This window comes from Phalacrocorax carbo, chromosome 8, assembly GCF_963921805.1.
Source record: "Phalacrocorax carbo chromosome 8, bPhaCar2.1, whole genome shotgun sequence".
In the NCBI taxonomy this organism is placed as follows: Eukaryota; Metazoa; Chordata; class Aves; order Suliformes; family Phalacrocoracidae; genus Phalacrocorax; species Phalacrocorax carbo.
This window is the reverse complement of record NC_087520.1, coordinates 31335474-31348682: the sequence shown is the minus strand read 5'-3', so window position 1 is coordinate 31348682 and position 13209 is coordinate 31335474. Positions and strand designations below refer to the sequence as shown.

The window sequence follows — 13209 nt, the reverse complement described above, 5'->3', positions numbered from 1 at the left end:
TAGTTTGGAAGAATATTACCTTTTATATAAAATCTACCATCATAAATCTACCATACAAACATTTATAATTTTCTAAACTAGTTTTAAACTCCCGTGCTGTCAGCAAGGCTTTAGAGAGTCATGAGTTCCCATGTAATATGTTAACCTGTATTAAGGGATAAAAAACAGCACTGGGAAGCTGACTAACACAATGGCCAATAATTCCAGGCTTACAGAATTAAACAAACCTGAGTAATTTACAGGTTTTCAGAAATATTCTTCAAGCACCTTTAACACATGTATTTCCAAGACCTTTAGCAGAATAATGACCTTTCAACGTTTAAACAAGCAATGCCTATTTGCACCTAGAATTGTGACACACAGAGCATATAATGGGGGGGGGTGTGTGTTTGTCTGTGTCTGTGTGTAAAAGCACCAGCTAGAACTGCTGCATTAATGACTACTGCTACAAGTCCTGATTATAACCAAACTTGGGTTGCTAGACAGATCATATGCCCAGGAAAATTTCAGGGAATCTGCTTTTCCAGGCTATGAAATCAAAGCTCATACTGTAACAAAAAAATTCATTTTTCCAAATTGCCCCTTAGCCCATACAGCTCTGAGGAGCTTGGTATTAATATTTTAACTGGATTTTGTAAAGTTGCTTGATGAAGTCTCCTTAGTTAACATGCAAAAACTAGACATCTGCCAAAGTCACTGAATCTCTTATTAATTTCCCAATATACTGACCACAGCCTAAACGTTCTGTCATACTTTACCTGTACTATAAGAAATGCTTTCTCAGCCTGCCAAATTATATTTTTATGAAGCTGAACCTCCTTTCAGTGTGTGTATATCTATGTATGTAGAGTCGAGTTTTCTAGGTCCCTCCCTTATTATGTAAGGAAGTCAGGAGGTGGAAAGTAGGGTAATAATGGAGGAGTGATGAAAATATCAGACTTACCCAAATATCTCCAAGCAATAAAGCCAGTCACCTTCAGTGGCTTCCTACATCCTATCTGCCTCATGAATTATTCTACCTCACCACTAAACCCCTTGCAAATAATCACAGCAGCTCTGTTATCAAGGATAAGCAATTTAGGATGTCAAGTAGCCTACGTGGTAGAAATCCAGTAGGTTTGCACCCAAATGGATGGGAAAGGAAATTACCACTGAACAGAAAAATTAACATAGCAACTATTGAATTTGACCAGTGTGAAGTCAGCACCAATTTTTGAAACCATTTTCCTTCTGCATCATTCAAGAACAAAAAAATTAAAACCTGTTGCTCACTTTAATTTTTGCTTACATGAACTAGAATAAAATCCTGTTTAGACTGCAGGCTTTTTCTAAACTTAAAATGGGAGAAGCTGTTCACTTTGCAAATTATAAACTATGGAAATGTTGAAGGCTTTGCTAGACAAGAATTAAGTTGCAGAGATATAGGTGTTTTGTGAAATAAAAAAAAAACCCACCTTAATTAATCCCTAATCTTCTAATCACATTTTTACAGAGGTTTCAGTCTGAAGTAATTTGAAAAGATTTTCAGTAACACATGAGGACAAAGAATCCTCAAACACTAACTTCTTTTCTTTCTCTTTGTTAGTTAGAAAGGAACAAGGACAAGGGTGTTCTTATTTTAAATTATGCTTTGGAGCAGAGGAGAATATAAAATGTTTGATTCTACTTAAATTGCAAACATTCGTCTTGTTATACTGTGTCATGGTTTTGGCTGGGATAGAGTTAATTTTCCTCACTCTAGCTGGCATAGTGCTGTGCTTTGGACTTAGCATGAAAACAATGTTGAGATAACACACAGATGTTTTCATTGTTGCTGGGTAGTGCTTGTACTAGTCAAGGACATTTCTAGCTTCCCATGCTCTGCCGGGTGCACAAGCCTGGAGAGGAGGGGGCACAGCTAAGAGAGTGGATTCAAACTGGCCAAAGGGATGTTCCTTATCACGTAATGTCATGCCCAGTATGTTAACTAGGAGGGGCTGGCAGGGGAGAGGGAAGCAGCAATCGCTGCTTGGGGACGGGCAGCTTCGGTTGGCAGTTGGTGAGCGGTTGTATTGTTTGTGTTTCTGTTTTTTGTTTTTTCCTTTTCCATTTTATTATATTATTGTTATTGTAATTATTATAATAATCATTATAATTATTTTATTGTAATTATTAAACTGTGCTTAACTCACAAGTTCTTTTGCTCTTCTGATTTTCTTCCCTGTCCCACAGGGGTGGGGGGAGTGAGCGAGCAGCTGCGTGGTGTTTAGTTGCCAACTGAGGCTGAACCACAACATGCTGATAACTCAGTTTGATAGTTTGTGTAATTGATTTTCAGTAATACTACAGTATATTGACAAGAACAACGTACAAAGGTCTGAAAAATAATAAAACTACAGGGCAGTAAGAAAGATGGAACTTTCACATAATTACATGTGAAGCCACCACCTTGCAGATGCAAGTGTTCTAGAGAAATTACACATTTGAGAGTACTATATGATTAAAATAATTCAGTACAATCAAAGAATGAATAGAAGGTAAATATGCACCAAAAACATACCTTTGCCTCTGCAACTGAAAATTATGTGATACATATTCCGTATTAGAAGGATACAGTTTCCCCGGTTCATTTATGTAATTTTTATTATAGGCTCATGTTTTCAGTTGCAATTTATCTTAAAGTCTGCGTAACATATATTTAAGAATCCACTAGTTAAATTTGTAAGATAAAGAAAAACCTGTTGGAAAAGTATAGCACAGTTTTAAGGAAGTTTATTTTAAAAATAAATTTTGCCAAGAAATATCATAAGGACAATGAGCCTGAGGGGCCACTCTTAAGCTCACCTAGATCTCAAATTATTGCTGTATCCACCCTCCAAGAATTTTTCAGAGACAGATATCCATCTTATGAGTATGGGACTTCCCCCCACCCCACTTGGTGCTCAGCTGAATTTAAAGATAGAAATGAGGTATAAACATGTTAGTCCAATAAATGAGTATAATTACATTTGTCTTGAGCATAGATGTCAAACTAAATTTTAAGCTAAGTCTGTGTGCTGTAAATTTTCAATACCTTAGATCAGTTAGTATTTTAAAACTAATATTTTAATTAAATCCATTTTATATGACTCTACTAAACTATGGCTTTAGAGTAAGACACTTATTTTGAAGTGATATAGGCTGTGGGGTTCAACTAAAGGTGACCACATGATGAGATGATTGAGGATGCTGAGCTGTCTAAAAGCACTTCCATTTCCTTCCCTCCTCAGAAGTGCATGGCTCCAATCAGCTGATTTAGCTCTAGCATGGCTCACTGTGGAATCAGGCAAGGATTAGCACCAACACATTGGGGGAAGTAGAACTACAGGAGCAGAGGAAGGAAAGCATAAGCTTGGATGACATAAGTATTGGTAATCGAGCACTTTATAAATCTGCCTCACTGAAGAACTTCATAACTGGTAGCATTTTTCATCCAAAAGAAAGGGTTAGGTACTTATCCGTACTGTAGAACAGGCAAAACAAATTTTAAACTTAAAAGGCATCAAGTGAAGCACCAAAAATAAGAATGTAGCTGGAAACAGGACATCAATGAAACAAGAATATCTTCCAAGTCGTAGCAGAGTAGTTTAAGAAAACCCACAATTAGTTACTGTATTACAGAAAAGTAGCAATCAAAAGAATATTCTTAACCTCTGTTGTACTATTATCTCTTGTTTCTTCTCTAGTTTTTATTCCTAATGCACATCTTACAATGTACAGATACATCTTTTACTGTTGAGGTTATTTGATCAAAAGGAATTTTCCCAATGGGGGGAAGGAAGTCAGAGACTGTCAAAAAATGCTAACACATTTTACAAATCAACTGCAGCAGTTATTGTTTTTGACAAAAATAAAGAAGAATAAAGATAGAACCCATATAGAATATTGGCCAAAACTGTAATTTATTTAAATGCAAATCTTGCATCAATCTTTGTTCAAAATGCCCAAGAAAAAAACCTCCCCAAAAACCCATCCCTAAGCATGAAGCTAAAGCAGAATGTTTCACTATCCATTGCCATTTTAAACCGTCCTCATCTGTACTAACCAGAAACACAATGTTTCCTGTATTTCTGAAGCTTTTCCAAAGGCGCTACGTGAAACCAACAAATTAATACAGCAGCTTTTCTATTTTTGAAAGAAAATAATTTATTCTTAATCCTTATGCAATTTCCACCTTGGAAGCACCGACTAAAATACAAACCTTTGGCACAACTCTACTGATCTTGAAGACCACACAGAAAACCCCCAGCAGCTGCTCACAGAAGAGCTCGGTCTCACTAACAACAAACCTACCTTGGACCTACAATGCTAACTCTTCTCATCTTCATGCTTGGTTTAAATATCAGTTTAAACAAACATCCTTCAATTTTAAACTCTAACTTGAATTTAAATTCCTCCACAAAGAAGGAAGAAGACAGACATTAAAAAGGAGTATTGTTAGCACATTTAGATAATTAGCACAATTAGGTATTCATAGGTGACAAAACATGCACTGGTGACAATGGCTAGATGAACCCATCAGACCAGCTGAAATAAGATGTACTACTTTCAGATTAAAAAAAACAAACAACCTTGCATAACGTGTCTTTAAAAATGTACTTCAGCCTAGGTCTACCTAGGAAGTCTATTTCTGGACATCCCCTGTAGCCTTCACTCAGCTCCTCTCCTAGGGTCTACTAGTCTAGTTTTCTACTGCCATACAGATTTTAAACAATCTCAGTTCAAATTGCTGGAAATCTCAAGGTTATCCTTATTTGTAATTTCAATGTAATTTGTAGCACTAGATGTGGCTAAACATACTCTAGACTCCAAATGTCCTTTGCTCTACTTAAAGCATGTTTGACGTACAAATAAAAACTCAACTGTTAGCTAGTGTTTTCTCAACGCACAATTCTGGCTTGACTGTGATACTAAAGAACTACATGGTTAACAAAGATCAAACTTTATATGCAGTGGAAAAGGCTAGAAAAAGAACAGTCCCACATACTCATCAGCTGCAAATCTGTACTTATGTCAAAATAAGTAAAGACAAAATTAGCAGTCTTATGCCATCTAGGAATCATGTGAGAATCATGACTTACAACTGCCTGTTCATTGTATTTCAGAGAAAAGCCATGGACACAAAGCCTTCCTTCCAACGTTTTACCCATGTCTGCAAAGTACTAGCAATCCAATCCAGAACAAGAGTAACCCAAATGACAGATTGTGCAGATCACTGGGAGCACACCTCATACAGACAGATTTTATACAAACAATTACTTGCAGCTGAAGGTTTAGCTGCATTCTGAATGTTCATACTTGCAAAAAAACATAGCTTAAAGCTTTTCAATCTATTCTAAAAGTAAATTTGAGTGGCATAAAGCAGAAAAAAGCGCCTTATAAATCAGATTAAGAATGTAATGTTATTAAAAAGTGTTATGTGTTCAAAATGCAATGTTAATGTACCATAGTATAAGCACACATTTTAAAATGAATGCAAATAGCAAATGGTGTCTCAGTGGTTACTCAGAGATTCATTGACCCTGAGATCCTAGCATCTGACTGAATTGCACATCTACATGTAGATGATGTTCTGTCTGCTAATTTGTAATGGTGACACTAGAGTTTCTGTAGTTTCAGCTCTGACAGTTAGGAAATGCTTGTAGCAGGTCTGTTAGGTTTTAGCCCTATCAATTTGAACCAAGTGGATTATCAGCTCACATTGGCATAAACCTTCTGTGATGGGGAAACGAAAGGAACTTGGTCAATTCTGTCTGATAACCTATTTATTGCCTACATCTACCCATAATTAAAAGACAAATATATGTAAAGTAAGTAGGCTGAACAGGCAAATAGGCAGCAAGCTCTACAACAGAGGAAAGACAGAATGTAACCCTCCACTAGCAAATTGATTTTTTAAGAAAAAACTGCTACTGAATTATGAAGTTCTTTCACACTTTAAGAAAAAAAGTTGCATACATAGTGAACTTCTTCCCAAACCAAGATGTATCAGAGAAATGCTTTTAAAGCAAACATGCATATAATTTACTTAGCATGAGTAAATATAGGCAAAAAATAATGAACCTTCCCCCCCTTTTTTTTTATATGACAGACTGATTACTATAACTTATCACAGTTGTGTTAAAAATAAATTTTCCAGCAAATAAAAAATGAGCTAACTATGCATGCTAAGACAGTGAGAACAATCTAGCTTTCATAATTCTGAACCTGATGCTACATAAAAGCAAGACACTTCATATACCACAAAGTCCTCATGCGTTGACAGCCTGCTGATCTCTCCTGAGAATACACATTCTAAAGTAGCTGTGGTCTCTGTATTATTACAGACCTTCTGTTATTAGTTTTCCAGTTCCCTTCAAAAAAGTGAGAAACATCCCCCCGCCCTTAACATAGTACAATAAAAGCCAGGAAGTTCTTCTCTGCTGTTGACTTTAAGTCCAAATAAGTACAAGGCATCTCTTGCTTAATACAATACTCCCCAATGAAGCTTTATATGGTTTTTATTTCACCATACATACAGCTTGCCCTATTCCTCCCTCACAGCTTTGCACACCTCTCATTCATTGCAATGAGCCTTTCATTTAAAGTTCTAAAAAATAGTAAGAAAATAAGGAGGAAAAAAGTCCTGTTATGGTAGTGCTCGAAACAATACCTTTCTGGGGCAGCCAAGATGACTACAACCAATAATACTGAATTTGGTATTCAAACAAAAAAAAGATTTGTTTGAAAGCTGATTATCCTAAATTTATCTTCTGAAGTAATAAAATTATTAGAATTCTTTTGTCACTCTTGGACTTTAGGTGTTCAAGGAGATGATCATGACATACAATTATCATAAATTCTGAGATAATTATGTATTATTAAAAGAATCAGTGTCATCTGCTGTTACAAAATGTGAATCACAACTTCAGAAAACAGATGCAAAGAACTTTTAGAAATGATTCAAAGTTCTGTGGGCATTTGTCATGGTTTTAGCTGGGATAGAGTTAATTTTCTTCACCGCAGCTGGCATAGTGCTGTGCTTTGGACTTAGCATGAAAACAATGTTGAGATAACACACAGATGTTTTCATTGTTGCTGGGTAGTGCTTGTACTAGTCAAGGACATTTCTAGCTTCCCATGCTCTGCCGGGTGCACAAGCCTGGAGAGGAGGGGGCACAGCTAAGAGAGTGGATTCAAACTGGCCAGAGGGATATTCCATATCATGTAACATCATACCCAGTATGTTAACTGGGAGGAGCTGGCTAGGGGAGGGAAGCAGCAATCACTGCTCGGGGACAGGCAGCGTCAGTGGTGAGCGGTTGTATCGTTTGCATTTCTGGTTTTTTAACTTTTTCTCTTTTCATTATATTATCAATACTGTTATTACTATAATAATCATCATCATCATAATTATCTTAATTATTAAACTGTTCTTATCTCAACCCACAAGTTCTTTTTTCCTTTTTCTCTTCCAATTCTCTCCCCCATCCCAGAGAGGTGGGGAGAGTGAAGGAGCAGCTGCGTGGTGTTTAGTTGCCGACCAAGGCTGACCCACAACAACATTAAAGAAACACTCTGCTTCACACTAAATCAATTCTGACTTTAAGCCTGTCTATATCCTTCCAAAGAATCCATATTCACACCTCCACTGCCAGAAAAGCGTTTAAACACAGTCTGCCGGCAAACTGCATAGAGACCTCGGGGCTGCATCTGATTCAACAGTAGAGTCTTCTATCTTAAATGGAAAGACTATATCAAATGTACTAACTGGAATCCAAGCAGGAAAAAAAATTAGATTACATAAAAAATGAGACCCCCACACACACTAAACAAAAGGTAGCACTGAAATTCCTGTTGTAGTTTATGCTGAAAACTACTAGTTCCTACTATCTCATATTGTTAAAACAGAAACTACAAAGCCTGCACAGCTTGGAATTATCTAATATTACACATTTACAAAGTTCACATGGCATCAAACCTTCACACGCTAACAAACAAAGAGGATAATTCTAACTAAAGCAAGCCATTTGTGTGACAAAATTTTGGGTTGAGAGTTCTTGTTATATTAGCCAATCATAGAATCACAGCCAAGAACATTTTAAAAGAAAACTTAAACCCTGAGGAGATTAAGTTGTCCAACAAAGAATGAATAAGCAAGGGGCATGTGCACCACTCCTAATTTTATTAGTGGAAAGAAAGCGGAGTAATTCTTCATATACAAGACCCTTTGACAAAAAAATAACATGAAGCAACATTTTTTTTTCCAGGAGATGTTAGCGTTTGTCAGCAACATGTGAAACAACTTGCCAAAATATGGGAAACAGTCATCCATCTGTCCCCAACCCCCCTAGAAAGAGGCACTGCTTTGGAACAACAGAACAACATTTAAAACTAACTGGACATAATAAAGACTTGGAAAGAAAGAAATAACAGAATTAGTGGTTTTACAGTTTGGAGGGAGTCAAGAATGCACATAAAGTTACTTCAGAGTACTGAGTAACACATGTCATCTGAGGCTGTAGCTCCAACCAGTCTTAGCCCATCACACAGCATTATCACAGGTGCCAGGACATGCCAAAATGCTCTAAAATATTTTGCTCTTGAACAATTTATTCCCAGTTATATCTTTATTATATTATTTATTATTTACCCTGTGCAAATTCAGGGAAATCAAGAACTGTATTAGAAGCAGTCTCCTGGATTTTTGATAATACCACTGGTACAATTGTACCTGGCTACCATTTTGTGGCAAGGGGATGGGAAACAGTTCAGAAACGTGGGATTTCTGTGAATATCTTATCAGGACAGATGCCTTAAGGATCAGGAAATGCAATATTTTAAATAGCAAAACGAACAGTATGAGATGATGGTATAGGTAGATGACTGTGATAGGGAAGAACAGTAAGGATGAGGTGCACATAAAAATAATCTCCCAAAGGGTTCAAAGACGAATTTGAAAGACGCACTTGAGGCCACTGTATTCAAAAGTTTCCTAAATGGACTTTACACAAGTGCTTCAACTTTATGTCTGTCCTATTCTCAGATCCACACCATAACTACAAAAATGAATGATGAAGTTACTAAGGCAGCCAGATGGGGTGCAGCCTGCAGAACAACATGAATTTACACCTTTTTGTTGGTTAGTTGGTTGGGGGGGAGGTTGGACACTTACAGCTATGGCCTTAAACCTCAAAATACAGGACCTATTCCCAGAAACAACTGCCAAAAGTGATAGAAGTTTAAGAAGTAGGACTAATATTAAAATGAAAAGGTATCACTGAACAGCACTGCTGGTTACCAGTTAAGAAATAAGACAGGTTTCACTTCTAGATACACTTTCCTGGGCTCAAAACACAAGTGGCAATTAACTTGGTATGTATCTATGAACCACTGTTTCAGAAGAACTGAAGCGCATCTGTTACTAGAACAACTATTTCCTTATCTAAAGTCCTTACTACCATCAGCTTTTACATCCTTTTCACCCAAACTGATCACACTAACAACATTTTCCCACATATACAGAGTGTTTCAAATGCAGTATTGTTTTCCTGCATCTTAAGGTTCTTCGAGAATCCTTTTATTGACTACAGGAGCACTAGTACATTTTCACAACGCAGTGCTCGAAAGACAAGTGCTTTATAAAGGCATTATTTACTGAAATGCACTGTTAAGATTTTCCTTTGATACATAGCTACTACATTGGAGGATGCTACATCCTGAAGAGAAGGAAATTCAGATACTGAAATCAAGAAATGAAGATGTTGAAATCATGAAATTAAGAAATTCAGATGTTAAAATGAAGTTGATACACAAAACTAAAAGCTACAACATTGAAATGGAACTGCAGGCAGAAAAGCAGTGCATTTAAGATATCATCAGCTGCAGGATAATCAAAGTCTACTTTAAACAAAAATCTTTCACCAAAATGTATTTTGCGTGCAATGAATGGCTTTAAAAAAGCCCCAAAGGTTAGGTGTTCTGTTATCCTGTTTAAACGTAATTAACTGGCAATAACGAGCAACCATTTCCTATGAGAAAAATGATAATTTCTACCATAAGTGATTCAAGTAGTTAACATACATGAAACAGTTCGATTACTTGGTAGGGAGAGGAACAAACAAAATTATTAGAAAAATTTGAGTTCAGGTCCCTAAAAGACTTGGATAGAACTTTGACAAGCCAAATCCATGCTTTGTCAAAAAGTAAGCAAGTTTGCATACTAGGAGTAAACACAGACTTTATAAATTAGGGAAGACCATACAGATAAAGGCTCAGCAGCTAAGAAAACCAATGGTGAGTAAAAGATAAAAGACCTGAGGTGGCATTGGCTAACTGCTACCTTGAGAAAGTAAGAGTTGTGCTGTATTTCCTTGTGAGGATACAATGAACAGTATGATCTAGTTTGGTTTCAAAAAGCTATTTTTTATTCTCTTTACATACAGGCTGCAACAAATTTCTTTGCCTAAACTAAGCAAAATCACTGACTGATTAATCAAACCTTTACATTCTTAGATCAGGTATCACAAAGGATGATTTATCCATCTCCACTAAACCAACCGAACCAATCATAGTTGAATAGCTGTTATAACATTAAATATTCATGTAAAAATGAATAAATGGACTGTACAAACAGCACAATATTCTATGCTAATCCCTTCTGGGTCACTACTTTAAATACGTATGTCATTAATCTTCAATGTAGCAAGAAAACAGCATGTTTGTGTGTCCAAGATATGGTTCACATTCATCTTATTACTAAAAAAACTGGCCCTTTTCAGTGTCCCACTGAAATCCTTAAATTTCTTTAACAAATACAAAATTTTCCACTACTTTAAATGACAATTATTAATTGCAATTATAAAGAGTTTTATTTATTGGAATTCTAGCCAACATCTATGATTTCCTCTAAAGATAGTACAAGCAGATCTTATAAAAAGCCTCTGCTAGGATACAGATAACAACAATGGAGGATTAATCATTTTTGCTATAGCAACCACAGCACTGCAATTACCATAGTGACATGAGAAGAATAGAAAAAGTAATAATGAAGAGCTCTTACTTATTTGGCTGACACATTGCTCCAAACAAGTGCATAATTCTCTAGTGCCCAGCTCTGCTCACCTTAATCAATTGAGCTGCCGCTTGTAATAACTATGTCACAAAGCATTTCTGATTTATTTTTAAAAGGGCAATACAAATTTGTCAATTTTTCACTATCCTTTGGTCAGGTTAATGTACCAATCATTTCTAACATGTAACAGAGAGGAGTGCTACCTATTTTAGAGGTTCCAATTCAGACTACGTAGGTCTACTACATTACCATAGATATACTGATATATATACACCTGCTGTTGCATATTCTTCCATTAGAATATACAGACACATAGATACACACATACGTATATACACAAAAGCAGTATACCTTATAGGGACATATACAGATGTATACAAACATGTATTTGCATATCTTTTTTAATAGAAAAAAATATTTTTATTATTTGAGTGCTTCAGGTATGCTTGGTGCTAATATTACACTAACATCTGTGACAGTTTCTCGTGAGTCATTTAATTGTTGTTTTTTCCAGCTCCACTTATCTAAATAATCTCTACTTGATAGCTGTTGTTCAACCTGCTTAGTTTAAGAAAGGAAGCCTTACCCAAAATTAGTTGCCTTTGGAAGTTCTCAGTCAGGATCTTATTCAAAGTTCCCCCCTTTTTTTCTAGTGACATGTAAATACTTATGACTAGAAAAAGTACTTCAAATAACACTTTTTGGAAACACGAAATAATGTTAGACAAAGGCATCTTTTGAAACACAACAAGTAAGATGTAGGTGTGATAAATCAATCAGAATCTTGGATTTCAGAAGTGCAACAGTGTTCAGGTAGAAAGGTGGTGTAAATGAGAAGGTGGCAGCACAAGTGACACACTCCTAAGCTCATGTCCAGACCTGACATTGTTCCAGAGTCTAATATGCACAAGGTTAAGTAAATGAGAACTGGCAGAATGTGAAAGCACAGAGAAAATACAGAATCCTTTGAGACCTTCAGCAAATGGCAAGCCTGGCACATCAGCTATGAGGTAGAGAAAAATGTCAAGAAAGGGGAAGAAAATAGAGGCAGGCAACACAGAACTAGGAATTTAACAGGCTTGTGACTCTATATTGAACGCATTTCTAGTCATAGCAGCTGTATCCTAGTGCCAACAGTGAAGATGCCTGTAGCATACAGAGAGCAGAGTGAGAGCGCTGTGGTATGTTCTTAGTGTATCACACACAGTTTGGCAAGAGCTACTTAGGTAGAAGGTAGCGCAACCTTCTAATGCATCTCATTTTACATTTTCATTGTGATGTTTTGGTGTGTTGCGCAATGAAACCTCTTTCAAGCCCCATTAGAGATTGCCAAATTTCTATTTCAAACGGCAAACCATCATACCTTAAATTCCTTTGACTTGTGACAATCATTTCATCATTTTTGAAACAGAAAACTGAAAAAAGGACATGTTACAATCTGACAAACCATTTCTAGTCAGGCATTTGCTTCACCTTCAGCTCACTACAAGCAGAATCTGTATGACAAATGCCTGCCTTTTGAAGTATCTAAACATATGCAGATGCAGCACAGTGGGTCCATGTAGTTACTCTGATACAGCGTTATTCTAGTAATGGAATATTTTGCCTCTTTATTGTTAGACTGATGCAGAACAAAGAAATATTGGAATGAAAATGAACATGAACAGAACTCTCAACTAAGATCCTCCTTTGCATTAAAAGTTTTTTTCCTCTTACCAATTACCATAGCTGCTCTGACACAGATATTTCACTGTAGAAAGGATTTTTGATGGTGGTGGGGTATTACTCAACTTCCTTTAGGCTGCATTTCATAAAGAACATGGCATTTAGAATTACATACCTTCTTTACTCATACACTTTGTTCTAGTATCACATTCACTTCAATATTCTCTAAAACTTTGTTCAATAAGAAAACTATTTGTTGTTTTGATTATTTTAAATTAATGCTGGGAAGATGGAAAAAAATTGATCCACTACTCAACTTCCTACCCACTGTTACAACAGAAGAAAGATTAATTATAAGCTTAATAGTACTCAAGTAGTAAATTTGAAGTCATAAGTATTGCCGTAGCTGTCAGAATAAACTTTGTTCCTCCATCAAAACACATGCATACATTTATAGCATGCTTTTCATTCAC

At 36.2% G+C, this 13209-nt stretch overlaps 1 protein-coding gene across 2 annotated transcripts in view; it reads right to left on the bottom strand.

The window, feature by feature from the left end:
* ITFG1 (integrin alpha FG-GAP repeat containing 1) overlaps positions 1-13209 on the bottom strand; it is a 94964-nt gene that overhangs the window by 48032 nt on the left and 33723 nt on the right. The gene's annotated exons all lie outside the window — the stretch shown is intronic.